Source organism: Saimiri boliviensis, chromosome 5 (genome assembly GCF_048565385.1).
Source record: "Saimiri boliviensis isolate mSaiBol1 chromosome 5, mSaiBol1.pri, whole genome shotgun sequence".
Taxonomy (NCBI): Eukaryota; Metazoa; Chordata; class Mammalia; order Primates; family Cebidae; genus Saimiri; species Saimiri boliviensis.
This window is the reverse complement of record NC_133453.1, coordinates 86453041-86467468: the sequence shown is the minus strand read 5'-3', so window position 1 is coordinate 86467468 and position 14428 is coordinate 86453041. Positions and strand designations below refer to the sequence as shown.

Genomic DNA, 14428 nt, shown 5'->3' with positions numbered 1-14428 from the left:
AAACACTAAAGTGGGCCTTTTCTTGGGAGACAAGGGACTCCCATGACAGGTGACATTGACTTGAGGATGCCCTGTCTTCTTTACCAGACTTTCTTAGAATTGCACTGTAGTCTAAGAATCTTCCACCGAACCTTTCCTCCTTCCCTCTCTGCTTCACAAGCGTCAGATCTGCAGCGTAGTGTGACAACTCCTGGCCTCCTCTAGCTCCAGCCCTATTTTTCCTCACAGTTGTTTCCTTTCATTAAACCTTATAAAATCTCCAACATGTCTAATCCCATCTTGGCAACTGGTTCTCAAAGGACCTGAACCACCAATTTTATTTTCAGTTTGCCTTTTTTTCCCCAAAAAACTCTACGTTATATTTTTGAAATTTATCCATGTTGTTACATGTACTCCTGGGTCATCCATTTTAACTGCTGCATAGTGATTCATTATAGAAATGTATCACAACTTATTTATCCATTACCTCATTGCTTCAAATTTTTATTTATTAAAAAAGCCATTGCATGGAATGCTCTTATGCGCATTGGCTGCACATGTGCAAGGGTTTCTTTGGTGTATACTCCTAAGAGGAATTGGTGCGTCAAAATTATTTGCATGTTCTTCTCTACTAGGTATTGTAACTTGCTCTACACAGTGGTAGTATCAATTCTCACTCTCACTAGTCATGTATGAAAGTTTCCATCTCTTTTTCATTTTTTCTAACACTGTTTTTTATTATTAGACTTAAAATTTTTGGTTTGCTAAGCCAAAATGGAAACAACTTAAATGCCTATTAAATGATAATTGGATAAACAAAATATGTCATATCCATACAATGGAATAGTACTAAGTTCTAAAAAGTGAAAAGAGTACAGACACATGCTACAACATGGATGAAAACAGTATGTGTTCCCAGCTAAATTATAGGCAGGTTAAATCTAAGGACCATATGTTTATACATCTTTGTATCCTTCATAATTTCAAGCACCGTGCTGAGTAGTTAGACATAACATGTAAGTAGTTTTGACTGCTTTTAGTACATCTCCTTAACATCTGCTTAACATATTATTGTTCTTTTTTTTTTTTTTTTATTTTGAGACGGAGTTTCACTCTTGTTACCCAGGCTGGAGTGCAATGGCGCGATCTCGGCTCACCGCAACCTCCGCCTCCTGGGTTCAGGCAATTCTCCTGCCTCAGCCTCCTGAGTAGCTGGGATTACAGGCATGCACCACCATGCCCAGCTAATTTTTGGTATTTTTAGTAGAGACGAGGTTTCACCATGTTGACCAGGATGGTCTCGATCTCTCGACCTTGTGATCCACCCGCCTCGGCCTCCCAAAGTGCTGGGATTACAGGCTTGAGCCACCGCACCCAGCTAACATATTATTGTTCTTAATAAATAAGTGGATAAAATTTGGTTTATCAAGGATCCTGATTAGTTAAATTCTAATAATTGATGTCCTATTATACATTAAACTTCTTTTTAAATTGTTGCCCTATTTTACATTAGGTCTTTTGACTTTTTACCATTTAATCTTAACAGCTGGCTTGAGCTGCTCATAAAAGTAATGACCCTTCATTTATTTTATCCATCTCAATAACTGATGCAGTTCATTGAACCCAGTAGTTCAACTGGTGTGATTGATATGGAAGTACATGTAGCAGGCAGAAGTATGACAATCATTCCAGAGCCTGGTTTGTATACTTCAGTATTGTGATCTTTAGAATAAGTGTTTCTGGGAAGCCCTCTTAGGGGCCAGGGACACCCAAAAAAGGAGAGTCTGGGTCCTCTGTTCTCATTTCAACTAGAGTCATTAATCTCTTTTACCTACTAAGATTCCTCATAAGGTGCTGTTTGAGCAGTATCGTTTCAGACTAAAAACAAATTTAGAAAATTATCTGCCAATTACATAAATATGACCAAAATCTTCTTAGTTTTCAAGTATATTATTCATTCATTCATTCACTTTTTTACTTGTTAATTTATTCAATAAAACCTTTAGAGCAATATATGTGCTAAGTAATAATTTAGGCTCTAAAGAGAAGTCTCTCTCCTCAAAAGCACCAACAGCTAGTTGTTCTGGATACAATAATTTATGCCTAGTTATAGAAAACAGAGGTAATTTGCAAGGTTTCTTCCTTATTCTCTTATTCCAGCTTATACAGTTTTCTTTTCCCTTTTTCTTGAGATAACAAAATAAAGAGAATAATTAATTTTGACAAGTTTGCAGTCACAATAACAATAAAATCAAATATGGTTAATATTCAGTCCAAAATCTCAGCTGAGACAAGTCAAGTCTGTTCTGCCTATGAGCTTGTAAAACCAAAAGCAAGTTAGTTACTTTCTAGATACAATGTGGGTAAAGGCATTGGGTTAAGGTTCCCATTTCAAATGGGATAAATTGGCCAAAACAAACTGGCTACAGGCTCCAGGCAAGTCCAACATCTAACAGGGCAGTCATTAAATCTTACAGCTCCAGAAAGATCTCCTTTGACTCCAGGTCTCACGTCCAGGTCTCACTTCCAGGTCACACTGATGCTACAGATAGGCTCCCACAGTCTTGGACAGCTTCACCCCTCCAGGCTGCTTTCACAGGCTGGAACTGAATATCTGTGGCTTTTCCAGGTACACGGTGCAAGCTGTCAGTGGAGTTACCATTCTGGGGTCTGGAGGATGGTGATCCTCTTCTCACAGCTGCACTAGGCAGTGCCCCAGTGGGGACCCTGTGTGTGTGCTCCAACCCCACCCTTCCCTGCCTTTCACACTATCCTATCAGAGGTTCTCCATGAGGGCTCCACCCCTGCTGCAGACTTCTGCTGGACATCCAGACATTTCCATACATCCTCTGAAATCTAGGCAGAGGTTCCCAAATCCTGATTCTTGACTTCTGTGGACCTGCAAAACCAGCGCCATGTGGAATCTGCCAAGGTTTGGGACTTATACCTTCAGAAGCAAAGCTGGTGCTTTACCTTGCCCCTTTTAGCCCTGGTTGGACCTGAAGCAGCTTGGACACAGGGTGCCATGTCCTAAAACTGCACAGAACAGCAAGGGCCCTGGGCTCAACCCAAGAAATCATTTTTTCCTCCCAGGCCTCCATGCCTGTGATGAGGGGGGCTGCCATGAAGATTTCTGACATGCTCTGGAGACACTTTACCCATTTTCTTGGCAATTAACAGTCAGCTCTTCATTACTGTGAACTCCAAATATCTGAGACAGGCATCAGTTAATTTAGAAAGTTTATTTTGCCAAGGTTGAGGATGTGTACCTATAACACAGCCTCAAGAGGTCCTGATGACATGTGCTTAATGTGGTTGGGCCATAGCTTGGTTTTGCACATTTTAGGGAGACATCAGACTTTAATTGATATACATAAGATATACATTGGTTTTGTCCAGAAAGGTGGGACAACTAGAAGTAGGAAGGGGCTTCCAGACAAATGGTTGCATTGTTTTGCATTTTTGATTAGCCTTTCCAAAGGAGGCAATCAGATATGCATCTATTTCAGTGAGCAGAGGGATGACTTAAATAGAATTAGAGGTACTGCACTAAGCAGTTCCCAGTTTGACTTTTCCCTTTAGCTTTGTGATTTTGGTGAACAAATATTTATTTTTCTTTCACATTACTTGCGGAAACTTCTGCAGCCACGTTGATTTCCTCCCCAGAAAATGTTTTTTTTTTTTTTCCCTACCTCCTGGTCAGGCTGAATATTTTCCAAACTTTTTTGCTCTGTTTCCTTTTGAATGCTTTGCTGCTTAGAAATTTCTTCTGCCAAGCTGGCACAATGGTTCATGCCTGTAATCCCAGCACTTTGGGAAGCAGAGGCAGGCAGATTGCCTGAGGTCAGGAGTTCGAGACCAGCCTGGTCAACATGGTGAAACCCCCTCTTTATTAAAAATACAAAGATTGGCTGGGCATGGTGACAGGCACCTGTAATCCTAGCTACTCAGGAGACTAAGGCAAGAGAATCATTTGAACCTGGAAGGCAGAGGTTGCAGTGAGATGAGATCACACCATTAGATTCTAGCCTGGGCCACAAGAGTGAGGCTTCATCTTAAAAAAAAAAAAGAAAAGAAAAAAAAAGAAATTTCTTCTACTAGATACCCCAAATTATCTCTCTCAAGTTCAAAGTTTCACAGATCCCTAGGGCAGGGGTACAATGCTGCCAGTCTTTTTGCTAAAGCATAGCGAGAATGACCTTTACTCCAATTCCCAATGAGTTCCTCATCTCCATCTGAGACCACTTCCACCTGTACTTCATTGTCCATATCATTATCAGCATTTTGATCAAAACCATCAAGAAGTCTCTAGGAAGTTCCAAACTTTCCCACATCTTCCTGTCTTCATCTGAGTCCTCCAAACTATTTCAACCTCTGCCTGTTATCCAGTTCCAAAGTCACATCCACATTTCTGGGTATCTTTATAGCAGTACCCCACCCTCCATAGTACTAATTTACTGTATTAGTCTGTTTTCACACTGCTATAAAGAAATTCCTGAGACTGGGTAATTTTTAAAGGAAAAAGGTTTAATTGACTAACAGTTCTGGGAGGCCTCAGGAAGCTTTCACTTACCATGGAAGGGGAAGCAGGCACCTTCTTCACAAGTCAGCAGGAAAGAGAAGAGTGAAGGAGGAACTTCTGAACATTTATAAAGCCATCAGAACTCACTCGCTATCATGAGAACAGCATGAAGGAAACCACCCACAATGTCCAGTCACCTCCCTCCTTCAACATGTGGGGATTACAGGTCCCTCCCTTGACACATGGGGATTACAATTTGTGATGAGATTTGGGTGGAAACACAGAGGAAAACCATATCAACCTGTAACTCTGTTTTATCCAATTCCCTGAGTCTAGCAGATTCTAGGGCAGGGGTCATGAGGTACAGATGTTAGTGCTTTTTAACCTCTGAGGCCAATGAGAGCCTGGAGACCAGCATTGCATACTCCATGTTGAGATCCTGGGGATAGTTGGCCTTAAAGATTCTTGACCTTCAGTGGAAAAGTCAACACTTTCCATGGAATTATGCTCAATCTTCTTGGCCTCCAGGAAACAGAGAGAAACTAAATGGTGGGCTGATTCCTCTCCACATTGTGGCGGAGGGTGGAGAATAGAGAGCTAATGGTTTCATGCGTATGCTCTGAAGGAGGGCTGAAAATCTGCCTGTTGCTATATTGCTAGCACACAGGACCTTCCACTTATTGTGACCTTCCTCATTTAAGGTATCAGCAACTATTCCAAAGTCCCAATGGACAGAGAAAGAAAACTCATAGCACATCTAAGCAGGCCTAACAATGGAAAGAGATAAAAGGAATAATCAATCAGAATAGGTCCCTAATGACACAGAGATGCTGGATGAGACAGACAAGAACTTGACCAAAGTAGTAATTAAAACACTTAAAAGGCTTCAAGTACATCACAAAATAGACTTCCTAGAAATAAAAAAGCATACTTCAAATAAAAAAATTCAATTTGTAACTTGTGGGAAGAGATGGCTACTTATATAGCCAGGAAAAATGATATGCCTATATTTTTATCTTGAAAAAATATATTGAGAACCTCCTATGTGCTAGGCACTGTGCTAAATACCAAGGATAAGTAGCAACAAGAAAATTCATAATTTTGTCTCCCTGGAGTCAAAAGACTTGAGAATGACAAAAGGGGTGGTCAGAGAAGGCTGTTCTGAAAAAATGACATAATAACTAAATTTTAAAAGAGAATGAAACTCATAAGAAAAAAAGTATCAGATGAGAATGTTCACTTCTTTGAAGTTATCTGAGACAGATGAATTGTAAATATGCCACTTACATTGTCCAGTGATTATCAAGGAACTAAGGAGTCTTCCAATTTCCATTAAGAAAAGTAAAGTGTAAATGATACAATAATGGCCACAATAGAATTAATTTTGTTATAACCAAGGATATGTCATAATACGAATACAGTGAATTGATAGCAACTATTTTTTTAAACATATGTACCTTGAACTGTGCTAAGCACCACATTTATTGTCTCATTCAGTCCCTTTAAAGTACCTTCCCCTCTGGAGGCTGAGGCGGGAGGATCACTTGAGTCCATTAGTTGGAGGCTGAAGTGAGCTGTGATCATGTTAACTGCACTCCAGCCTGGGTGACCGAGTGAGATCCTATCTCAAAAATAATTAAAATAAAATACAAACATAAAGTAGCTTCTCAACCTCTCCCATTTTATATATGAGAAATGGAGGGGCAGAATAGTTATATATTTGCCTGTTCACAAAGCTAGTAAATAGCTGGGTCAGGATTCAAACACAACTATTTTTGACTGCAGTGAATTCTTATTCACCACCCTATACTCCTCTCGCCTGGAGTCTTGAGAGCCAAAGAAGTGCATAGTACACATTCTTGTGTCTCTGGCATGATGTTCTGATGACCAGTGGAGAAAGAAAGAATATTTCTTGAGCCTGTAAAGCAGTTCACTAGGCCGACTGCCGTACTTTGCTCAAAATACCTCTCTTGGTCATTCAGTTTTCCTGTCTCTAATTCTGGATTCTCAATCAATAAATTGTTTTTTTAATCTAAAATGTGTTTTTTGATTAAATTTGGATCCTGTGAATGTGGCTGCTGGCTTTTCTAACAGATACACTTCCCTTTGTAATTTTTTTTTTTTTTTTTTTTTAGACAAGTTATCTATCTATCATCTAGGCTGAGGTACAGTGGCACAAGCACAGCTCACTGCAGCCTCAGCCTCTGGGTCTCAAGCAATCCTCCTACCTCAGCCTCCCAAGTAGCTGGGACTACAGGTGTGTGCTACCATGTCCGGCTAATATTTTGTATTTTTTGTAGAAACAAGGTCCTGCTGATACAGAAGGAAAGTGCTGGAAAAGGAAGAGCGTGGCCCCTTTAATTGATAAGAAAGGGGAGGACGTGGTCCCTGGCTAGGTCTCCACCTGTGTCCCCCCTCCCCCTTCCCTTCCCACCTGTGCCCATGGACCCAGGTAAGGACAGACATTTTTGTTTTCCTGCCCAAATATTGCATTTCCCAAGACCATCCTGGCCTGCCACAACCTCATCCGGTGCCTATAAAATCCCTAAGACCCTAGCAAGCAGAGACAGGGCAGCTGGAAGTTCAGAGGACGTGGAGAAGAGCACGCCACAAGGCAGGCAGGCTATCCACTGGCGGAATGAGGCGGAGTTTGGCCAGGGAAGTTGGAGGAGACGCGGGGCGGGGCGGGGCGGGGCGGGGCGGGGCGGGGCGGGGCGGGGCGGGGCGGGGCGGGGCGGGGCGGGGCGGCCATCTCCCTTTTGGCTCCCTGATCTGCTGAGAGCTACTTCCGTTCAATAAAACCTTGCACTCATTCTCCAAGCCCACAGGTGATCCAATTCGTCCAGTACACCAAGTCAAGAACCCCGGGATACAGAAAGGCCTCTGTCCTGGAGATAAGGGAGGATCTAATTGAGCTAGTTAACACAAGCCACCTACAGACAGCTAAACTGAAAGAGCACCCTGTAACACGCCCAGTGGGATTTTAGCTGTAAATCTTCAGCCCTGAACTCTGCCATGGGGTTGGAGCCCCACAGCCTGCCTGTCTATGCTCCCCTAGAGTTTTGAGCAGCGGAGCACTGAAGAAGCGAGACGCACGGCCATTGCATGCCTTGTGAGGGGCCAAAGGAACTTTTCCCGTTTCACTGCTAGGTTGCTTAGGCTGGCCTTTGTAAAGTTGGCTTTTTATGAATTAAGTTAGTAGGAATCATTTCCCAGACCTATGCATGGCTTTTAAAATGCATTTTTAAAATTTTAATTTTTTTTACATTTAAAGCAAAAGACACTCTGTGAAATTTAGTTTCAGTAGTCATCTCTTGTACTTTATTATATATTTATCTTTAATGAAGAAATTATCTTCCACAAGCGGGTGTGTTGAGATGCAATAAATATGGCCCATACATTCAGAAGTGATGCAATAACTGTTCTTATAACAGACATAAAATAGGCATGCACAAAAACCTAAGTGAATTATGTAGACTTCACAGAGTATTGCCCAGAGGAGATAGATAAGAAGGTTTATTTGGGTGTCCTCTCAGCTAATACATTTATAATTTGCCTTCAAAATTTTCTCCTCCAAGGACCCACTTAAGTTAGGCCTCAAAAAGGAGGTTTACCTACAGAGATTTATATGGTACTCATGAAGGTCTTTGTATTTTTTAACTAATTAAATTCATTTTAGTAGATAAATTTCACTGTTACAGGCATAGGCATGAGCTGGGCAGGAAAAGGCCCTCCCCACAACCACTAGGAATGTTGGGTGATGGGTCAGCAATTCTTGCATTGCCTCTTTAAAAGTAATAATTTGGCAGTGCCGGGAAAGGCCGGTTCCTGATGGTCCACACCTGTTAACAGCTAACTGTTAATTGAATGCAGGCCCCAGGAGCAACTTCCTGGGCATGCGTGTTAAGAGACAAAAATGGTGAAGTCTGATCTGAATACAATCCACTGGAAAACGAAGGAGAGCCTCAGATGGGGGTGCATATAACTCCCCAAACACACCGTGCGTGCTCACTTCCCAAGGTTAAGGAGGGCTTTGCATGTGTTGGAAGCCCACTGTAAGGAAAGAATCCTGAAAAAGAGATGAGCTTATCAAAGTCCTAGGATCACAGTTAAAAGGGGGCACTCGTCTTTCTCCCTTTAACCTTCACATGCCTGCTTAGGTCTCTTTCAAGCTCACCTTCCTTTCTTTCTTGTTCTGAGGCCTTTTAAAATAATCTCATTTCTGCTCTCAAACTTGCCTTGGTCTCTTTTTCTGCTTTATGCCTTTTAGTCAAATTCTGCTGAGACGGCAAGGACAGAAGTTGCTACAGACCGTAAGGATACGCTGCCAGTAATTTGGGGTAAGTTGGCCTTTTTCCAATGCTATCACCATTACTATTCTCATTTTACAGATGAGGAAGCCGAGGCCAGAGAAGGTAGGTGGTCCAAGGTCACACAGCTAGTAGGAAGCAGAGCTGGGCTTGCAGCTCAGACTCTAAGGGGTTCAGTTGTTTAACCATCACAATCTTCTTCCTTTTTACCTTCCTGATAACATTCAGACCCTTGGGCTTTTGTCTCCTTCTTGTGAATTTTCTCTGTGGAACTTCTCTTTCTCTTTCTCCTGCTATGTAGAGGAAACTCCTAATTCCTTAAGTCTGCACTTTAGAATCTCACTCCCACTTCAGGCATCAAGATATTTCCCTCCGTGAGAGGAATTTGGTGAGTTTCACTATTCTACACCTTGTTGCCTAACGGAAAGCCATATAAAAGAAAGTCTCTGCTGCAGGAGAGGGTAAGGAGCCTCCCTTTGAGGAAGGCACTTGGATTTCAAGATCTTCTCAGATTCCATTTGAGAACCAGAGATTAGTCTGATGTGGTCATTTAAGATGAGACGACTTACTGGGGGTTCTGAAGGAAGTCCCCAAACCTCCATGATTTAGCAGGAGACAAGGGCTATGTCTTACTAATGCAGGCCTCCATAACACCTGTTTCAGCACGGACTGAGTGGTTAAGTTAAACATTAAAAGCTGAGAGAGTCAGTGCCCTTATGCAAAGGCTGGAATGTAACAAAAGCCCACCAAGCGTTTTGCCCAGGCCTTTCCTGTGCCTTAGAACATGACAAGATAATGAAGAATTCTTAACAGGACCCATTTAGGATTAAACAAGGTTTACTGGGGGGTCTGAAGAGACTTCCCAGGCCTCCACAAACAAGTTTGGTGGGGTCTAAAGGAACTCCCCAAACCTTCATGATTTAGCAGGAGACAAGATAAGGGTAATTCCCCCAGCACCTGGACCTATTTAAGTAAATTTACAGCGAGGGCTTCAGGACTCAGACCTTAGTTATAGATTAAAAGAAGTTAATTACCTATGTCTTTAGATGAATGCACACTTATATGTAGACATATAGCTTAGAAGGTATATAAGCTATGGAAAGCTTTGTCGTTTTGAGTTGGTCTGGTGATACTTTCTAGCCCTCCTCCCTGTTACTGGTTACAGAAATAAAAACTCCCTCCTTTCCCAGTTCATCTGCATCTCATTATTGGGCCACGAGCATAAGCAGCCCGACCCTTGGTTTGGTCTTGGAATAGACTGACTTCCAGAGAAGTGAGACAACACCCCCAGGATTTTGTAACTGGACAAGTGCCTGAGGCAGGACTAGAACCCATAACTCATTCATAATTCTACATGCCAAATGGAGCCCAGGACCATGACTTAAGCTTTGGACCTCTGCAGCTTTTCAGCTTTTGGGCTTCCAACCGCCAGAGGTCAAAGCTGTATTTGTAGTCAAACACTTCAGAAAGTGTCCAATCCATTTCCTGCCATGATGATTAACGTGAAGCAGCTGTCTTTTTTATTTAAAAAGTGGAATTTATGGGAATGATATGGGGATTAATATTTATAAAGTATTTTTAAGAGGCAGAAGCACTGTGATTATTCAGTAGAGTGTAAAGTTATTGGATAGTGACATGAATCAATCTCTTGTAAGTCTTCTTAAGCAGGCAAAATGAACATGACAAATGACCTGATCAAAAGCCCAAAATAGACATCAGGTGCATATCAACGCACACTGTCAGGCTTGCCGGCATTTCAGAAAAGCCTGTAGGGTATCACTCTTCCTGCGAGTCCCCTCCAGGTGTATCTTCTCACTGGTATAAAACCTTGAGACCTATGGGCAGCTGTTGCTCATGCTCACCTAATTGTTCTTGGTGTGATGTTTGTTATATTATCACAAACTGGCCAGCTCCCCAAAGTAACGTCGATTTTTACTGAAGATTTAATGGGGAATGGAGAAGGGAGTTTAAATCACATATACTGCAGCAATGCTTAGTAAAATATATTACATCTCTGATCTATTCCCAAAGTTGCTTTCTGGTTGACAGAACCTCATGCCTACACCCTTATCTTTCCCCCAGCCTTCAAAACCTCATCTGACTTCAGAAACCCTTTGGCTCTTTCCATACCTCATTTTGCAAAACAAAGCATGATGGCTTTCCAGCCTTATGCCCTTGAGAAATCAATTCAGGTTCAGGGACTATCTATTATTTCTCAAGCCTGTCCTTGAAGCTTTAATCTGGTACTCCTACACACCCATACAGCATGTTACCAGAGCACTATAGGCAATTGTAACACAATGGTATTCGTGTATCTAAACAGTTCTAAACATAGAAAAGTTACAGTAAAAATATGATGTTATAATCTTATGAGACCATCATATATGAAGTCTATTATGATGGAAACATTGTTACATGAGGCACGACTAGATTAACATCCAGAAAGATAAATGGTAAGGATGCGGAAGGAAAGAGGGAGGCAATTCTACTGTTCAAAGAAACAATTTTCTTCTTTTTCTCCATGTGCTAACATCTGGATTTGTCCTCCCATATTTAGATTTAGCTGGTACCCAGAGTCAATTAAACCTAAGATCTGATTTGAGATAAATAACATGAAGAAATATTATAAAACCAGTGCCTAAATTTCATCATCTTTTAATGCATTCCAAGAGGTGATTTTAGTTTCAAATAATTTGTGAAGAGTTAAACTGAAATTGAATGATAAACTGTGTTGATAGTAAAATATTATAAATATATCCAAGCAATGTGATTACATACTAACAAAACAATATAAAGAGTGGTCTAATAAAAAATGAATAGAAATTAAGAGAAAAATAACATTTGAAGGCTGTTTAAAATAAGCAAGTAGATGAACTTCTCTTTGATGGGATTTTATTTAGAATTCAAAATATTGAGAGATGAAGCAGAGAAGACGAGGTTTATAATTTGAATACATATGTTTTATATAAACTTGGTTTGAAACAAATATAAGCAAAACATAAATTGCAGAGAAAGTGTAACATTAAACACTACAAAATAGGCCATAGGTTAAAATTAAGAAAATGTTTATAAAGATGAGTCATCAAGTGATATTCAATATTCAAGATAGGAATACTAAAACACCCTCTTATAAGAGTTTATTTTTAGGAGATAATTATGAAATGGAATAGATCACTGAGCTCACTGGGAAGCCATACTCATTAGACTCATTATCTTAGTAGAACTTACTCCAAGGTAAACATGCTTGGTGTGGCCCATCTCCATGTGGCTTTTGGAGATGTGAAGGCCAAATTGCACCAATGACAGGTTGTTAGTGCTTTGGGCAGGATGATCCTCCCAACTGTTTCAAATTTAAAATTTTGGCAAATCTGATTCTATGGGAGCTACTTTACAACTCTGAAACGCATATGTAACTTATAGCAATGTAAAATAATTGTCTATTGACGTGTAAACTCTATTCTGTAGAGGACTTAGTTGACTTTTCTCCCCTCACTGAGGATTTTCATTAGTTTTGCCTCCATTTGCACGTTCATTTCAAAATTTCATATCTATAAAGATCTGTTCTTTGAATTCTTTGAGTATAATATTTTATTCTCTCATTGGTGAGTTAAAGGAAGGTTTTAAAATGTATTCATTTTTACATCTGTATGAAAGTCATAATTTTACTATTTTAAAAAAATGTCCTTTAACATTACTTAGGAAACAAAATTCCATCCACATTCAAGTAGTTGAAATGAGTGATGAGAACATCTATTTCAGTGGCACGCTATACCTTCCCACACTGATTAAACATATTTTCTGCTTAGTGAATATGTTAAAGAAGTTTCTGCTCTGATTAGTTTCCCACTAATCAATCATTTTCAGTCTGATTGTCTTCTCTGCAGGGGATGCAGGGAACCAGGGTTTACCCAAGTGTAATCTTGATAACTGCATGCTAATGATTCATTCTGCATTGCAACTGCTTTTCCTTTTTTACAGACCAGATAGTATTCTGTGAAGTATAGAACTGAGTCTTCTGTTAATCTCATAGCTGCTAACTATGAGATTAACAGAATAAAATATGAAGGCCCCTTTCTTTCCTGAATGATGGGAAGAATTATGGTGTGTCTTAGTCGAGCAAGTCATCATGCAATAAGCATTTAAGCACCTAGTATATGTAAAAGCCTCTGCAAAATACTACTGGAGGAAACCAAAATATTCCTCTCTAAAACATGAGGATTGTTGGGTTCAAGAAGGTTGAAATGCAGGAGGGGAGGAGGGGGGAACACTCTGCCTCTTCTTCTGCTTGTCTGATGGCAGGGGAGTGATTTACAAAGACAAAAGGTCATCTGGTCTCCTTTCTGCCTTTTCCCACCTCAAGTATAAAGTTTGAAGCTTGGCCACCTAGGAAGCAGGGATTTCAAGGAATGAAGGTCAGTATTCCCAAGTGTAGAAGTGTGAGATAATTTACATGGATAAAGTTTAGGGAAGTTTAATAGAATTTTAATATTTTTAATGTAAGGCTTAACGTATAGTTACAATGATCTGATTAGTCAAGGTAGTCTTTTTCTTTTGGTAAAGAGGTATTTAACATTCTATACTGAAGATGCAACTGTCATGGGGTCTTGGGTGCCATTTGGGCTGAGTTAGTACAGGACAAAAAAGGAAGCAGTCAATCTCTAAGAAAGACTAGTGTTTGGAAGGGCGAGGGTCTGCTCTCTGGTCTCTCTTAGTCATTTACAGAAAAAGGACAATGAAGAAGAAAGCTAAGCTATAATCTAAGCAGAATTGTAAGCATGCTATGTGACTCAGTCTCCAGAACTTAACCTCTCCCTTGGTGCAATAAATTTAGAGAACCCTTCGATTTCATTTATATTTTTAACAAATAAAAGACTAAATTGGTGAATATTAAGAATGTTGCAGAAGATCAAACAAAGGAATAATCAGCATGGCCTGGAGTATTCAGGGAAGGCTTCCTGAAGGAGGTAATAACTCACGTTAAATATTTCAGGGTTTTAGTTAAAAATACAGACATTTTTGTAATTATCTATTATTTGACTTCAAGATTTTAAATTACTAAAAATAATTCTGCAACTATTACATAGGTACCCTCCCTACCTAATATCTCCCCCAGTCACGTGACACACAGGACAGCACTGAAAGGCCAGGTCTGTCTGGGTCATGCGTTTAAACATTAGGTGTAGAGCTCAGGACAGAAGACGGAGCTGTAAGGGAGGGTTCCTGGAGGATCGTACTCCCTTTCATCATGGCCAGGAGGCCCAGAAGGGGTAGAGAGAATGGGCCTCAGGTGCTGCAGACACACATGTGTCTGTAGGTCTCACTGTGGCCACTTGTCTACACCCCAGAATCTAAACTCAAAACCAAAGACATAAGCCCCAGAAAAAAAATCAGACTATCAAAAATGTCACAGAAACAACAATTTTACAGCCTTGAAACATCTAGCACAGATAGCATAAACCTGACTGACCAACAGATACAGACAAAAATATATTAACTATATGTAATATTAATTTGATAATTCTGAAGATGTTCAAATTTCATTTTATCAATAATTTAAAAACTAGGTTTTTTTTTGTTTTTACAAATTTTATTTTAAAACTTTTATTTTAGATTCAGG

At 40.2% G+C, this 14428-nt stretch overlaps 1 protein-coding gene across 1 annotated transcript in view; it reads left to right on the top strand.

The window, feature by feature from the left end:
• The window catches only part of ARL6IP6 (ARF like GTPase 6 interacting protein 6), a 63223-nt gene extending 56068 nt beyond the window's left edge, over positions 1 to 7155 (top strand). Inside the window, exon 6 of the transcript XR_012517754.1 lies at positions 6802 to 7155. The gene's annotated coding sequence lies outside the window, so the exon portion shown is untranslated. The remainder of the gene's footprint in view (positions 1 to 6801) is intronic.
• Positions 7156 to 14428: the final 7273 nt, after the last annotated feature.